Source organism: Chrysochloris asiatica, unplaced genomic scaffold (assembly GCF_000296735.1).
Source record: "Chrysochloris asiatica unplaced genomic scaffold, ChrAsi1.0 scaffold00013, whole genome shotgun sequence".
Lineage (NCBI taxonomy): Eukaryota > Metazoa > Chordata > Mammalia > Afrosoricida > Chrysochloridae > Chrysochloris > Chrysochloris asiatica.
Window position 1 is genome coordinate 9,045,889 of NW_006408531.1, and position 15,165 is coordinate 9,061,053.

Here is a 15,165-nt window from a genome sequence, read left to right on the forward strand (position 1 = left end):
TTGGTCCAGTGGTGAGGATTTTTGTTTTCTTGACATTGAGATGTAATCCATATCAAAGGCTGTGCTCTTTGATCTTCATCAGTAAATGTTTTAAGCCCTCTTCATTTTCTGCTCAGCATACAGGTTGAATAAGTATGGTGAAAGAATACAACCTTGTCGCACACCTTCCTTAATTTTAACCATTCAGTGTCCCCATGGTCTGTTAGTACAACTGCTTCATGGTCCAGGTACAGATGTAGAAGACTGCAATGTAGCACAGATATACAAGTCTGAAAATAGAGAACTAGAGATACATTTGAAACAACAACAACAGAAATATAAATCTGCAAGAGGGAATAATATAGCTACTGAAATTGCAAGTGAAGAGGATATCAAATATATTTCTAGAATAAATAAATAAAAATAAACCTAACTGCAACACTAAAAAATAGACCAAACACGATTCCTAGCCCTAGCCCAACCCTAACCCTTAACACTAACCCTAGTCCTAATCATAGCCTTATCAATAAATGAAGTCACAGGCCTGGCCTAACTTTACTCCTACTTACCCTACCTCACCCCCAAAAGAAAATATGGCAATCTGAAGAAAATGAAAATATGTTTTGTTGCTCGCATATAAAAATGACTTTATTTATTTATAATTTTATGTGTTCCCATATTTTTTCTGTACAATTCAAAATTTGAATTAAAAAAAAAAGAATGATAAGTAATTTTATCTGGTTATATACTTGTTTAATGATATAACCTATAAAGAACATTTTTCACTATCATATTTTTACTGCATTATATTTATTTTGAAAATGCACCATTTGTATTCTAATTTGTTTCACATTTATTAATTTGTTAGTGCTTGTTTTTGTTAATTCATTGACTGAGTTAATTACCATAATGTGTTTGATATCTGCTTCAAATGCCAGCCCAAGATATTCCACTGAATTTCTATTCTCTTGAAGATACCTCAGTTGCATTTTCTATAGTCACAACATATTCTTGGAACTTTATACCTAATAAGAGAAGTACATACTTCTTCCCCTTCCAATTCTTACCTCAAAACTTACCTCAAAGCTTTCCCATTCTATTCTTACCTTAAAATGATAGGAGCCATTATCACTATAGCATGTATGGCATGGAAATATGGCAAGTTCTGTACCTGGTTTTCTAGTTTTGTTGTTGTTAAGTGTTATTGTTCCAACCCATAGTAACTCTGTATAAGATTTCCAAGGAGCATCCTGTGAACTTGAACTACAGACCTTGAGGTTCAAACTAACTTTTCAGTCCAGTGCATTAACCACACCCAGAATCTGGGTATAAATCATGTGCTCCTGGGGGGGAGGGTGTTCATTTGTCACAACTGCTTGGATTTCTTCTTCCATCATTTATGTTGAGTTGCATTTAACTTTTATTGCAGATTGCCTCCTCTGCCATATACTCAATGCTAACTCACAGTCATCATGTATGGATTTCTGAGGCTGTAAATATTTCTGGGAGTAGAAAACCTAATCTTTCTCCTATGAATTTAACTGATAGGTTTGAACTGCAAACCTTGTGGTTAGCAATTCAATCAGAGCCTATCTTGCAATGCCACCAGGCCACCTTTTATTTCAGAATACTTTTTTTTTTTTAAGCTTTTCTTCATTCAAGAAATATTTACTGGTCACCCCAGATGAAAAAGAACATAGCATCAGGATTTGAGAAAGATTCCTTAATAACTTGCAATATGTATATGACACAGCCTTGTTTGCTGAAAATGAAGAATTGAAGAACTTACTGGTGAATTGTTGTTATTGGTAAGTGCCTTCGAGTTGGTTCTGACTCATAGTGACACTTTATAGCATTTCCGAGGAGCAGCTGTTAGGTTTGAACTACCAAACTTGTGGTTCACAGTTCAGTGCTGATCCTACAGTGCCACACCAGAAGTCCTGGAAGTTTGTACTTCTGGACTACTGATGAATATCAATATATATATTCCAGCTTTCAGTGTGGATTACACTCAACATAAAGAAAACGAAAAGCCTTACAAGTAGACCAATACACAGCACTATTATAAACTGAGAAAAGACTGGAATTACCAAGGATTTCATTTTACTTGGGTTTGCAATCAATATCCATGGAAGCAGCAGTTGAAAAAGTAAATAATATATTGCCTTGGGCAAATGTGTAGCAACATAACTTTTTAAAGTGTTAAAAAGCAAAGATGTCACATTGAGAACTAGGGTACAAATGACCCAAGCTTTAGTATTTTCGATGTCTCTTATGTACACAAAATCTGGACAATGAACAAGGAGGCTCAGAGAAGAATAAATGCATTTGAATTATGGTGACAGTAAAGAATATTGATTGTACTATGAACTTCCAGCGGGATTGAAGAAGTCTGTTTTGGAAGAAGTACTGCCAGAGACTTCCTTAGAATCAAGAATGAAAGACTTCTTCTTATGTACTTTGGACATGTTATGTGCAGGGTCCTGGCCCTGAAGAAGATACCATGATTGGCAAAATAGAAAGAGGGTCAGTAATGAGATGGACTCACTGCAATCATTAACTCAAACATAGCCACAATTGTGAGGATGTGGCAGAACCAGGAAGTGTTTTGTTCTGTTATACATGGGGTAACCATGAATCAGAACCGACTCTATGACATTAACAACAATAACAATAACACCAGATGTGCCAGGTGCTACTCTAGATGTCTGAGATAAAAAGCAAAATAGTCACAGATCTGGGCTTTCTGAGAATTTATACTCTATTCAAAGCAGCGAGGTCTAACCACTACACTACCAGGCCTTGCTCCTTCAAGATGGCGGATCGGGTAGACGTGCAGTGAGGAGCTCTGTCAACAACAACACGGAACACCGGGCCAAGAGGGCTCATGAGAAAGCGTTGGAACTCTGAAACAAATATAGAGGTATTTTGGAGGATCGGAGGGTTTACAGCTGGGGAATTTGAAGGGAATCCAGAAATCCATTGTTTTCTGGATCAAGACACTCAGCTGTTCCAGGTGCCGCCATCTTGGGAGAGAACATCTTGATTGTATCTTGATTGTATCAGGATTGATAGTATCAGGAGAGAACATTTTGATTGTATCAGGATTGACATCGAAATTTAAAGTGACAGTATCAACATTAAACCAAATGGCTACCACTTGTCTGTGTGTTGTGCTGTGGTAGCTTGGGAATGCTGTGATTCTGAGGGCTATGCCACCAGTATTTTAAATAACCGGCAGGGTCACTCACGGTGGACAGGTTTCAGATGAGCTTCCAGACAAAGACAGACTAGGAAGAAAGAGTGACAAACTACTTCCAAATCGCAAGTCACTGAAAACTCTATGAATAGCAGAGAAACATTGTCAGACACAGGACCAGAAGGTGGAAAGGCACTCAGAATGCGACTGGGAAAAAAATGCCTCCTCAAAGTAGAGTTGACCAAGATGACATGAATAGAGTTAAGCTCTTGTGAGAAAAGTGCACAGAACCTTCACTTGCTGATGGGCCACAACTCAAAATGAAGAGAAACAGCTGTAAACATCCATTGAAAATCGGGACATGGAATGTACAAAGTATGAATCTGGGAAAATTGGAAGTTGTCAAAAATGAATTGGAATGCATCAACACCGATATCTTAGGAATTAGTGAGCTGAAATGGACTGGTATTGGCCATTTTGAATCTGACAACCACATGGTTTACTATGCAGGGAATGACAAATTGAAAAGGAATGGTGTTGCATTCATCGTCAAAAAGAACATATCCAGATCAGTCATGAGGTACAATGCTGTAATGATAGGATAATATCCATGCACCTACAGGGAAGCCCAGTTAATACCACTATTATTCAAATTTATTCACCAACCACTAAAGCCAGTGAAGATGAAATAGAAGAATTCTACCAACTTCTTCAATCTGAAATTGATCAGACATGCAATCAAGATGTATAGCTCATTACTGGTGACTGGAATGCAAAGGTTGGGAGCAAAGAGGCAGGACTAGTAGTTGGAAAATTTGGACTTGGTGATAGAAATGATGCTGGAGAACGAATGATAGATTTCTGCAAGACAAATGATTTATTTCAAATACCTTCTTTAGATAGCATAAGAGACAACTATACACATGGACCTCACCAGATGGAACACATAGAAATCAAACTGACTACATCTGTGGAAAGAGAAGATGGAAAAGCTCCATATCATCAGTGAAAACAAGGCCAGGGGCAGACTGTGGAACAGACCATCAATTACTGATATGCAAACTCAAACGGAAGCTGAAGAAAATGAAAACAAGTCCACAAGAGCCAAAATATGACCTTGAATTTATCCCACCTGAATTTAGAGATCATCTGAAGAACAAATTTGATGCATTAAACACTAAAGCCCGAAGAGCAGAAGAGTTGTGAGATGACATCAAAAACATCATACATAAAGAGAGCAAAAAGTCATTAAGAAGACAAGAAAGAAGGAAAAGGTCAAAACGGATGTCAGAGAAGACTCTGAAACTTGCTCTCCAGCATAGAGAAGCTAAAGCAAATAGAAGAATTGAAGAGGTCCAAAAGCTGAACAGAAAATTTCAAAGATCAGCTCGAGAAGACAAAACCAGGTACTATAATAAAATATGCAAAGATTGGAACTAGAAAACCAAAAGGGAAGAACACAGTCAGCATTTCTCAAGCTGGGGGAACTGAAGAAAAAATTCAAGCCTCGACTTTCATTATTGAAAAATTCTCTGGGCAAATTATTGAATGATGAAGAATGCATCAAGAGAAGATGGAAGGAATACACAGAATCATTGTATCCAAAGGAAATGGTAAATGTTCAACCATTTCAACAGGTACCATATGAACAAGAGCCAATGAAACTCAGGGAGGAAGTCCAAAGTTCATTGAAAGAATTGGCAAAGAACAAGGTATGAGGAGTTGATGGAATAAAAATTGAAATCTTTCAAGAAAGTGAGGCAGAACAAGAGGCACTCACTCATCTCTGCCAATTGTCTGCTTAGTTTAACTCAAATGTCTATCCTCCCTTCCCTGAGGATAGGCAGATATAAGGTGTGTGTGTGGGGAAGGGGGAGTGTCTTTCTGGGATGGTTAGTCCCCACCCAGGAATGATCTCTTTAGCATAACAAAGATTCCAAACACTCAGAAAATTCCAAGTATTTAAGAGATTTTTTTCCTCTGGAAAGAAGGGCAAAGGCCAAATTCTTTAGGTGAAGTTAATTGTACCTCCCACTCTAGTCTTTTCATTTAACCATGTATTTTGGAGATTGCTAAATTTTAGTATCTCTTAGGCTTTCTACTCCCATAAAGATTTACACCCTTGGAAACCCTGTACAGGGTCACTATGGGTCGGAACTGACTCGACGGCACTTAACAACAACAACAACAACATGTTTGTCATTCTTCTTTATGGCTCCATAGCATTGCACTGTATAGATTTACCAAAACATACTTACTCAATCCACTTCTTAATAAATGGTATTTCTTTCACTCACATGACTTGCTTTACATATATACTTCCTTCCTTCCCCAAAATATAGCAAGGAGTCCTGGTGTGGTACTGTAGCATAAGACCAGGACTGCTAACCACAAGGTTGGTGGTTCAAAGTTACCAGCCACTCTTTTGACACCTATACTGAGTCTCTATGAGTAGAAACAGACTCCATGACACTTCATAACAACAAGAGCAAGTATTAGCTTCACCCCTCACCCCCTGCCAGAAATCTTGAGTCTGGATGGGTTACTCTCTAGCTCTCTAGGTTACTTGCAAAGTTGTGAAGTCCACTGTTCCCTAAGTACTACAACTTTTCCTTTCCTTTTCTTTAGTTCTTTGGCTGTAACACATTCACTGTTACTTAAGAAAGACTATATGAAGGGTATGACTGCTGAATCCTTAGAAGTCTGCATCATTTATTTTGCTTTTATAGAGAGATTGGTTTGAGTTCTGGTATGGCACTATAGTATAAAACTAAACTGTTTATGCAAGATTGGTGGTTTAAACCCACCGGTTACTCCACAGACAAGCTATACAGCGCCACTATGAATCAGAACCAACTCAATGGCACTTAAAACCAACAACAAGGGTTTATTTTAGTTAAATACAGATTTCCATATAGGAAGTATCTTTCAACTTTTGAAGGCATTAATCCCTTGACTTTCAGCCTGCAAAACTGAAGCTCATAGGAAGTCCAAGGTCTAATACGTTGATATTTTTCCCCTGTTGGTTAAATCTGTCATTTTTTATTTTCTACTTTTAAAGTTTTGTTGCATTTATTTTCCAATGATAGCCAGTTTTTTGGGGTTTTTTTTCAGTATAAGTTGTTTTTCTCTTCAGTATAATTCATTTTTCTCCCCAGTGGGAACTTGGGAAGAAGAGCAACAAAAACATGTATTAATACAACATCTCTCTTTCTCTAAAATCCCATATTTAGCAATTGTGCTTCTATTGAATATTTAAGTGGTTTTTCATTCTTACAAATACTTGAATATCTTCCCATCCAAGGGTGAATCATGGTTATTTCTTTTTATATTAGAAGTTAAATACTTGACCAAATGTTCAAAAATTCCAATGATTTGATGTTGTTGTTAAATGCTGTGGAGTCACTTCCAACTTATAGCAACCTCATAATATCATCAAGTATATTAATTTCCAATTGCTGCCAAAAAAATTACTCCACATTTAGTACCTAATCTCAATTTTCAACAATCAGGAGTCTGGGCCTGGCTTAACTGAATCCTTGCTCATGATCCCAAAAGGCTGTTAGCTAGAGCTGCTGACTCAGGGTTCTCTTCAAGCTGACATGGCTGCTGGCATATTTCACTTTTTTTTACAGGGCGTCTTGTTTCCCCAAAGCCTTCAAGGGAGATCTTCGCCTTCCTTTTATGTGATTTGGGTTGTGTACCCTCAAGTTAATCCTGACTCACAATGATCTCATGTTCCCCAGAGGGTATTCTTGACAGTAATCTACACCAAAGAACATTGTTGTGTCCGTCTCACCCAGTAGAACTATTGGGTGAGTTTAAATTGCTAATATTTAAGTTGGTGACTAGACACGGTCACACTATCAGGGCTCCTCTCAAAACTGATCAGAGATCTTGATTAAAGAATTTTGGTGGCACAGTGGTTACGGGCTCAGCAGCTAACCTATCACTCCATGATAGAAAGAGATGGCAGTCTGCCTCCATAAAGACTGTTGCTGTTGTTGGTGTTAAGTGCCATTGAGTTGGTACTGAATCATAGCAACCCAATGTAGGGTTTCGGAGGCTGTACATCTTTACAGGAGCTGAAGGTCTCATCTTTCTCCCACAGAGGGGCTCATGGGCTCAAACCACCGATTTTGTGGTTCATTGTCCAGTGCTTATCCTTCAGAGTCACAATGTCCCCTCCAAAAAGATTATAGACTTGGAAACCCTATGGGGCTGTTCTACTTTATCCTATTGGGTCACTATGAGTCAATATCAATTCACTAACAATGTTTAGGGACTTGTATCATATTTGCAAAACTCCTTCCATTTTGTCACAGGATATAACGTAATAATATGAGTGACATCTACCATAGCCATATGTTCCTCCCACACACAGGAGAAGAGAATTACACAGGACGAACACATGGGAGAGGAAGGAGACTTAGGAGCCATCTCACAACTCTGCATTTGGCTAATCAATGAATACTGAGAACATCAAAGTAAATAAACCCCAATCTCTAGTCTACAGGTGCATCCAGTACATGATTAACAGCGACATGCACACGTTCTTCCTGTAAGGTAAGAATTCCCATGGAAGTACTTTTTTAGCATGAAACCAAGAGAACTCATAAAGAAAAAATACATATATAATGAATTTCACTCATAAAATTTAAGGCCCTTAGTTTGTCAAAAATAATAAAAGCAAACAAAATTGAGACGATTATAAGAACAATTATAGACACACACTCAACAAATAGGTAAAAACACAAATAAAAAATAGATAATTATTTAAAGGACATGGGGATAAAATTTATAGGAAAATACAAATAACCAACAAACTTACAGAGCCATTTAATGTTGCTAATAATTAAGAAAAGGAACAGAAAATGTTCTAATAATGAATATTTTCACCTCTAAAAATAAAAATTAAAAAACAATGTTATCACTGAGTGCTTGAAAGGCTGTGGTAAGCTAACCCTTGTCAAGCATTGTTGAGGAAAAATTAAAATGTGCAACCTTTTGTTTTGTAAAAAAAGAGTTTATTATTATTAAGGAGGATGAAAGATCTTAATACTCTTTAATCCAGTAATGACACAAATGATGAAAAAAGATTGAAAGAACTGAAAATTTTAACAATAAAGGGATATTTAGGTAAATGAAGGCATGCCTACATCATGAAATACTATGTTGTCATTAAAAAAAATGATGTTTTCTAAAATATGCTTATGATGTGAAAAAAATAAATATTTTAATATGTATGGTTAAAGAAGCTTGCAATACAATTGATCTCATGTTAGGGAAATAATGTATATAGCAAAAATTTGGAAAGTTATGTAATAAACAGTTTAGCCATAATTAGCTCATACATAAAATAATGCATTTTCTGAATTCCATATTGAAAATGTTCTGTGCTTTCCAAAAATTAGTGAAAAATATTAATTGGTTCATAAAGTTACAAAGTTGATCAACCAAATAAGGAATGCAATGTTTTACATGCCTACAATAAAAGACTGGTTCAGAATCAAAACTTTGAGACTTCAAGAACATTATCAAAAAACAGCAAGTGAACATGAAATTCATTTTATGTTTGGTGGTGGTGGTGATGTACAATGGAGTCAGTTCCGATTCATGTTTAAGGAGAAGGTATTGAGGGCAAACAGGCAGAGTTCAAAGTGACACTGAAGTTGATCAAAGTTACAACACTATAAACTAAGTAACTGAGAACCAAAAGCTAGGGAAGCCAGTTTAGGTAAAGGAATACCAAAACAGAGAGGCACATGACTAACTCTAACAAAATGCAAGTTGCATTAACTTAACTATAGTGCGCATGTTAAATATTGAACATGCTCTTATCTTAACAAGTATTGTAGTTTATAGACTTATAGCTTAATAATAACATACATAATTATGTAGTGCTGAATTATCAAAAAATTAAAAATATAACATGTGAAATAAACTAGAATAGGCAAATATCTATAGCTGAAAAATGCAGGACAAGTTTTTTTTTTTCATTTGAACTTTACTTTTCTCAAAAGTTAGTTAAGAATTATGTCAAATGGTCAACATTCAAAAATTCTTTTGAATTTTGATGATGAATTCATATTTATCTCCAAGAAAATAAAGAAATATGAGGTTACTAGCTCTTCATCTTCTTAAAGATTGGATCATGGAAGAGGAAATCGGTTTAGGTCATCACCAGAGAAAAGTTGCTCTTTTGCTTTTCATTCCATTAATTTTTGTTTTCCTTGTATATAAAGAACTTGTGATGAAATTACTGTTTAGAGGTTTGTCCGGCACCCTTGAAGAGCTTCATAATTGTCTGACTTGTTTTAAGTTTGCACCTGAAGTTCAAGGTCTCTGACTAGCAGTAGAGGAATGAGAAGAATGACGTGTGCCTCTCTCTTGCAATGTCTGTGTTAATAGGCCACAACACATTGTGTGTGAGGGAGAGCAACTAATAACACAGACCGTTTTAGTTTTGAAAAACAGGTTATCAATATTGCATTAGAAGGACGCCAGGTCTATATTGGGCTGTATGCCTTTAATTTCATTTCCCATCTTTGTATTGACAACCACATAGATGGGCCAAACCTGAAGAAGCAGATCTGTGACATTGGATATGAGGCTTGTGGGTGGGCCTTGCAATGGTGAAAACATTAGTGAATGGGATCTTTTTCCTAAAGGAGAAATGCAATTTTGTCAGGAGAAAGAAGGAACTGTTTTATTTTTTTATGAAGCAAAATTCCTTTCTAATTCTCCCAGCTTTTTACTATAACTGCTGTAGCATGTGTTTTAAATTATATTGTATGCATGTGTTCCCTATAAAATTAGCCATCATGACCCATTGTTCCATAGCCCTTCCTTTCATCACATTTTAGAGGCCTGTGTTCCATATTAGCAAATAACCCTTAGGGAGAATTATGCATTTTCCTTATACCAGCTTTGTTACATGTTTGATAACACTTATTATATGTTTAAAGATATGGGTCAATATGTAAATTAAAAAAATATATTAAAATAAATGGCCAATTGTTTCCTCACTGCAAACAAAGTAGGAAGTCAAACAGAATTTATCTACATCAATATCAAAACAGAATTAACAGCTCCATTTTAACCAATATGTACATAGATATATAACTCAGTCAGTATGTTAACTGGGGTGAAGGCACATTGCCAAGTTTAGAACCCACTCAAATTCCTCGAGTTCTGAGTATAAAATGAAATTTGAAACTTTCCAGGTTAAGGCCCTTTTTGGTGCTGTATAATGTGACTTCCTGGTTAAAAAAAGTAAATGTTCTTAGACACCAACTTGCTCATACAAAACAATATGATAAGTGTGAAAAAATCAGTAACATATGGATTGAATTTTCTTCTTTAAAAATCTATGATTTTTTAAACTTTTTAAATGAAAATTTCATGGTAAAAATATGCATTAGATTTAGCCTACTCTAAATCATTTGAAAAATATCTGAAAGGCATTTTTCTTTCAATGAATATGTGACAGAATTTGCAGCCCATAATTGCTAATATGACTGTACATATTTTTTCCTCCATCACTCCCCTAAGGGAGAAATAGAGAAAACAAAGTGCTACTAAAATGTTTTCTCTCTTGTTCTTTTTCTCTCTTACCTTCTTGAATGGGTCCTGAAAAGCTTTGTGTGTCATTTCTGTTATAGTAGTACATATGACTTCAAATTAAATTGTGTTCTCATCTATCCTATCTTAATGCTCTAGGTTATGATAGCAAAGGATATATATTAATAATTTAAAAAAAAAACTAAATTTGCGTATAAGTCAGATGAAGACCCCCAAAGATGAAAAAAGATATTTATCTGTCCTCAGTATGTTGCTGTTACCTGTCATTGAGTTGGTTCCAACTCACAGTGACCATGTATAGCATTTCCAAGGAGCGACCGGTGGGTTTGAACTGCCAAACTTGTGGCTTAAACTGTGCACCACACCATGACTCCATCCTCATTATATAACCTAAATACTCCTGGTGTGGTGCTGTGAGTTAATGTGCTGGACTACAAAGTCACTTTGAACCACAAGGTCAGTGGTTCAGGCTCATCAGCTGCTCCTTGGAAACCCTATCTAGGGTTGCTAGGGGTCAGAATCGACTCGATGGCACTTAACAACATAGTAGCATCGTTAAAACAACTTCTACCAAGGCATTTTTTGAGAATGACACTTGAATACGCAAGAAAAGTAAATAAAAATACAAAGAGATAATAGAACATTGTAATGTCTTAAGCATTAATATATCGGTGTGTTTATATGTGAGGCATGCTATTTTCTGTATTTATCCTTCCTAATTTGAATTGCTTTTCAACACCTAGAACTTAACTTTGACATTAAAACACTATTTCTTGTGGTCAATCTCACATTTAATTCACTTAGTTGCTTGCCTGATTTTTTAATTTTGTTTTTTTTTTTTACTAAAAATAAGGTTATATTATTCATGCCCTATGATTACAATTCTGCTAAATTTTCTAAAATTTTGCATGCTCATTTCCCTGAGTTGTATAGGTTTTCTGAATTTAGTCAAGGTACTGTGCAACAACCTACTAAGATCAAACATTGCAAAGAAACCAACAATTGGCAATTTGTATCTACCCAGTGGCTCCATGAAAGAATGGCCTGGTAATCTACTTCAGTAAGATTTAATAGTCATTGAAAAGCTTGTGAAACAAAGTTCTACTCTAAAACATGTGGAGTATTCAAGAGTGGGAATTGATATGACTAGTGTAGGTTTTCTTTTAGAGTTTCAGCTAGGTTTGGACTACCTATCAGGATTTATTTCTTAAATAATTTCTAATTCCACAGTAAGAAAAACAATATTCTATTTCCTCTACAGAATACCTTGATGTATATCTGGCAGCCCACATGTTTACTTCATATTTCCATTCAAAGAATACATATAAATATATAGTCATTGTTTATGAAGTATTGATTACCATCCCATATGATATTAAAACCAAGAGCATTACTAAAAAAAATAAAAGTAAGTTCTCTTATTTTATGTGATAATACAAATTCTGTTATACTACGTACCTTTGTATGTATAAAGCATTACTCTAAAATTATGGATAGCTGCAATTCCCTGTACTATGGCAGGTGAGTCCTTAAAAACTGTCTCCTAACTCCCTCAGAAGCCCTATACAGGGTCACTATGGGTCGGAAACGACTCGATGGCACATAACAACAACAACAACAACTCTCCGAATATAATCAATGAATTATTATGACACTTCAGTACTGTGTTTGTCTTAATTTTGTCATCTAGCCACTGCTTCAGCTTTCTGCTTCCAGTATAAAAGGATATTATCCTAAATTTTTCAAGAGAGGTGAAAATTCCCTCAAGAATTTAAAATTCAACTGTAATGGTGGTCATGGTTATGTGCCACAGAGTCAGTTTGACTCACAGTGACTCTGTACAGGGTTTCCGAGGCTGTAAATCTTTACGGGAACAGAAAAACTCATCTTTCTCCCATGGAACATCTGGTCATTTCGAACTGTTGACTTTGAAGTTAGCAGCCCTATTCATAACTACTGTGCTACCAGAGCTCCTTTCAACTATAATAGGGCTCATTTTATTTATTTAAAATTAAAGAATATTTATTGTTTGTCTACGAAGTAACACTCTGCTACATCCTGGGGATTTGTAAGAGCTACATAAATTTCATATTATAATATTGAGATTTAAAAAATATCCATAGATCATAATGATTATGATATTCTTTTTAATGTATATGAATATTAGTGAATTAATCTTCAACTCTTTGCTTTCCAGATTTTATTATTTGTCTTTAAAATTGTACTATAGGGAAGACTAACTTTTTTTATCCTTCTAAATGGACTTTCTAGTAAAAAGAGATAATAACATAAAGTGCTATTTTTTTTTTTTTTTGCTATAGTTGTTTGCTGAGCTTTACATACATTTTAAAAACAAAGATAAGTAACATTTTAATAAATGGACTCAGAGATGTCTGAGTGAGCGTAACTTCAACTCTTGATAAGGAATAAAGTATCATTCAAACTTAGAAGTACATCTTGAGAATGACTTATTTCATTATTAAGCGCTTAAAATGAAGAATGGCTGCCATGCTTTATCTTGGCAACTTTTGGTTACATGTGATTGTGAATCACAGGGGACTGAAATAACAAAATATTTACAAATTATAAGTGTATATAATTAACAGGTTTTAATAGCAAGCATACGTGAACAAGACTTACGTTCACGAATCAACAAATGAAAAAACAACATATTGTTATTTGCAGTTCTTAGCCCCCCTACCCCATTCAGCATTGCCCTACTTAGGATGGAGGCATAGTCTTAAAGCTATTGCTGAGAGTGATGTCGAATTGTTGTCAAGTTAAAGTAACAGATCTGATTGAAAAATGTATCTGTAGAACTCAATACTATCATTTCATTTTAGTCACTTAAATTATTTCTATAATTAAAGGTGGACTCATAAGAGTTGGAGAGCTTGGCCAGAAATAGTAGAGAGAAAAGCAAAACTTTAAAACTGGCATGAGAAATGAATATATTTTAAAGACATCCCTGGGTCTAGACATAAAATGATACATAGAAATGTTTCACCTAGTCACCTTGCTACCATCAAGTTTCTTCTAGCTTTCAATGTTAGTTTATATCATTTCTGTGACTGATATGATATAAACTCCTTCACAAGAGTAGCTTGATTATTCTTTTATTTTGTTTTTAAAGCTCTAGTGATGCCATGGAGCCACAGGATGTTGCAAATTGTTAAAACTCTGCTGCTAAACAAAAGGTTGGAAGTTTGAGTCCATCTGCAGGCAACTTAGAAGGCTCAGCAATCTACTTCTAAAATTACCCATAGAAAATTCTATTAAGCACCATTCTTAATAGACACAAGTGGATCACCATGTGTTAGAATTGATTTGATGGAACTGGGACTGGAACTAGAACTGGTAGCTAGTACAAACTCATTGTTCTATCTCACTAAAACTTCTATTTCAGGTTTTGAGTTGTGTCTTCAAAAGTCAAAGAAAAATCACTTCACATATCAGCAATTTGTATGTTTATAAATATGGTCACTGATGTCATCTATGTTATTTAATATGGTATTAAAGAGTTGCTAACAGACTATGGAAATGCACTGACAGAAGAACACAAAAAGAGTTGTTGTTGTTAGGTGCCCTCGAGTTTCTACTGACCCATAGTGACCTAATGCACAGCAGAATGAAACAATGCCTGATCCAGGGTCAACTTCACTACTGTTGCCGGGCTTGTCTGCATTGATGCTGCCTCTTGGCCAACCCATCTCATTGGGGAATTCCTTTTTTTTTCTCTGACCCTCCACCTTACTAAACATGACATCCTTCTCCAGCAACTGGTCCTTCCTGACAATATGTCCAAAGTATGAGAGATGAAGTTTGGCCATCTTGGCCTCTAAGGAGCACTCTGGTTGCACTTCTTCCAAAACAGATCTATTAGTTCATTTGGCAGCCCATGACACTTGTAATATTCCCCTCCAACACCATAACTCAAAGACAACAATTCTTCTACGATCTTCCTTATTCACTGCCCAGCTTTCGCATGCATATGAGGTTATTGAAAATACCATGGCTTGGGTCAGGTGCATCTTAGTACTCAAGCTCACATCTTTGCTCTTCAACACTTTAAAAAGGTCTTGTGCAGCAGATTTGCCTAATGTGAGATGTTATTTGATCTGTTGACTGTTGCTTCTGTGAGTGTTGATAATTGATCCAAGAAGAATGAAGTCATTGACAACTTCAATTGTTTTTTCTGTTGATAAGAATGTTGTTTATTTGTCCAGTGGTGAAGATTTTTGGTTTCTTTACATTGAGATGTAATCCATATCGAAGGCTGTGCTCTTTGATCTTCGTCAGTAAATGTTTTAAGTCCTTTTCACTTTCAGCAAGCAAGGTTGTATCATCTGCATATTGCAGGATGTTAATGAGTCTTTCCCCAATCCTGATGCCACGTTTTTCTT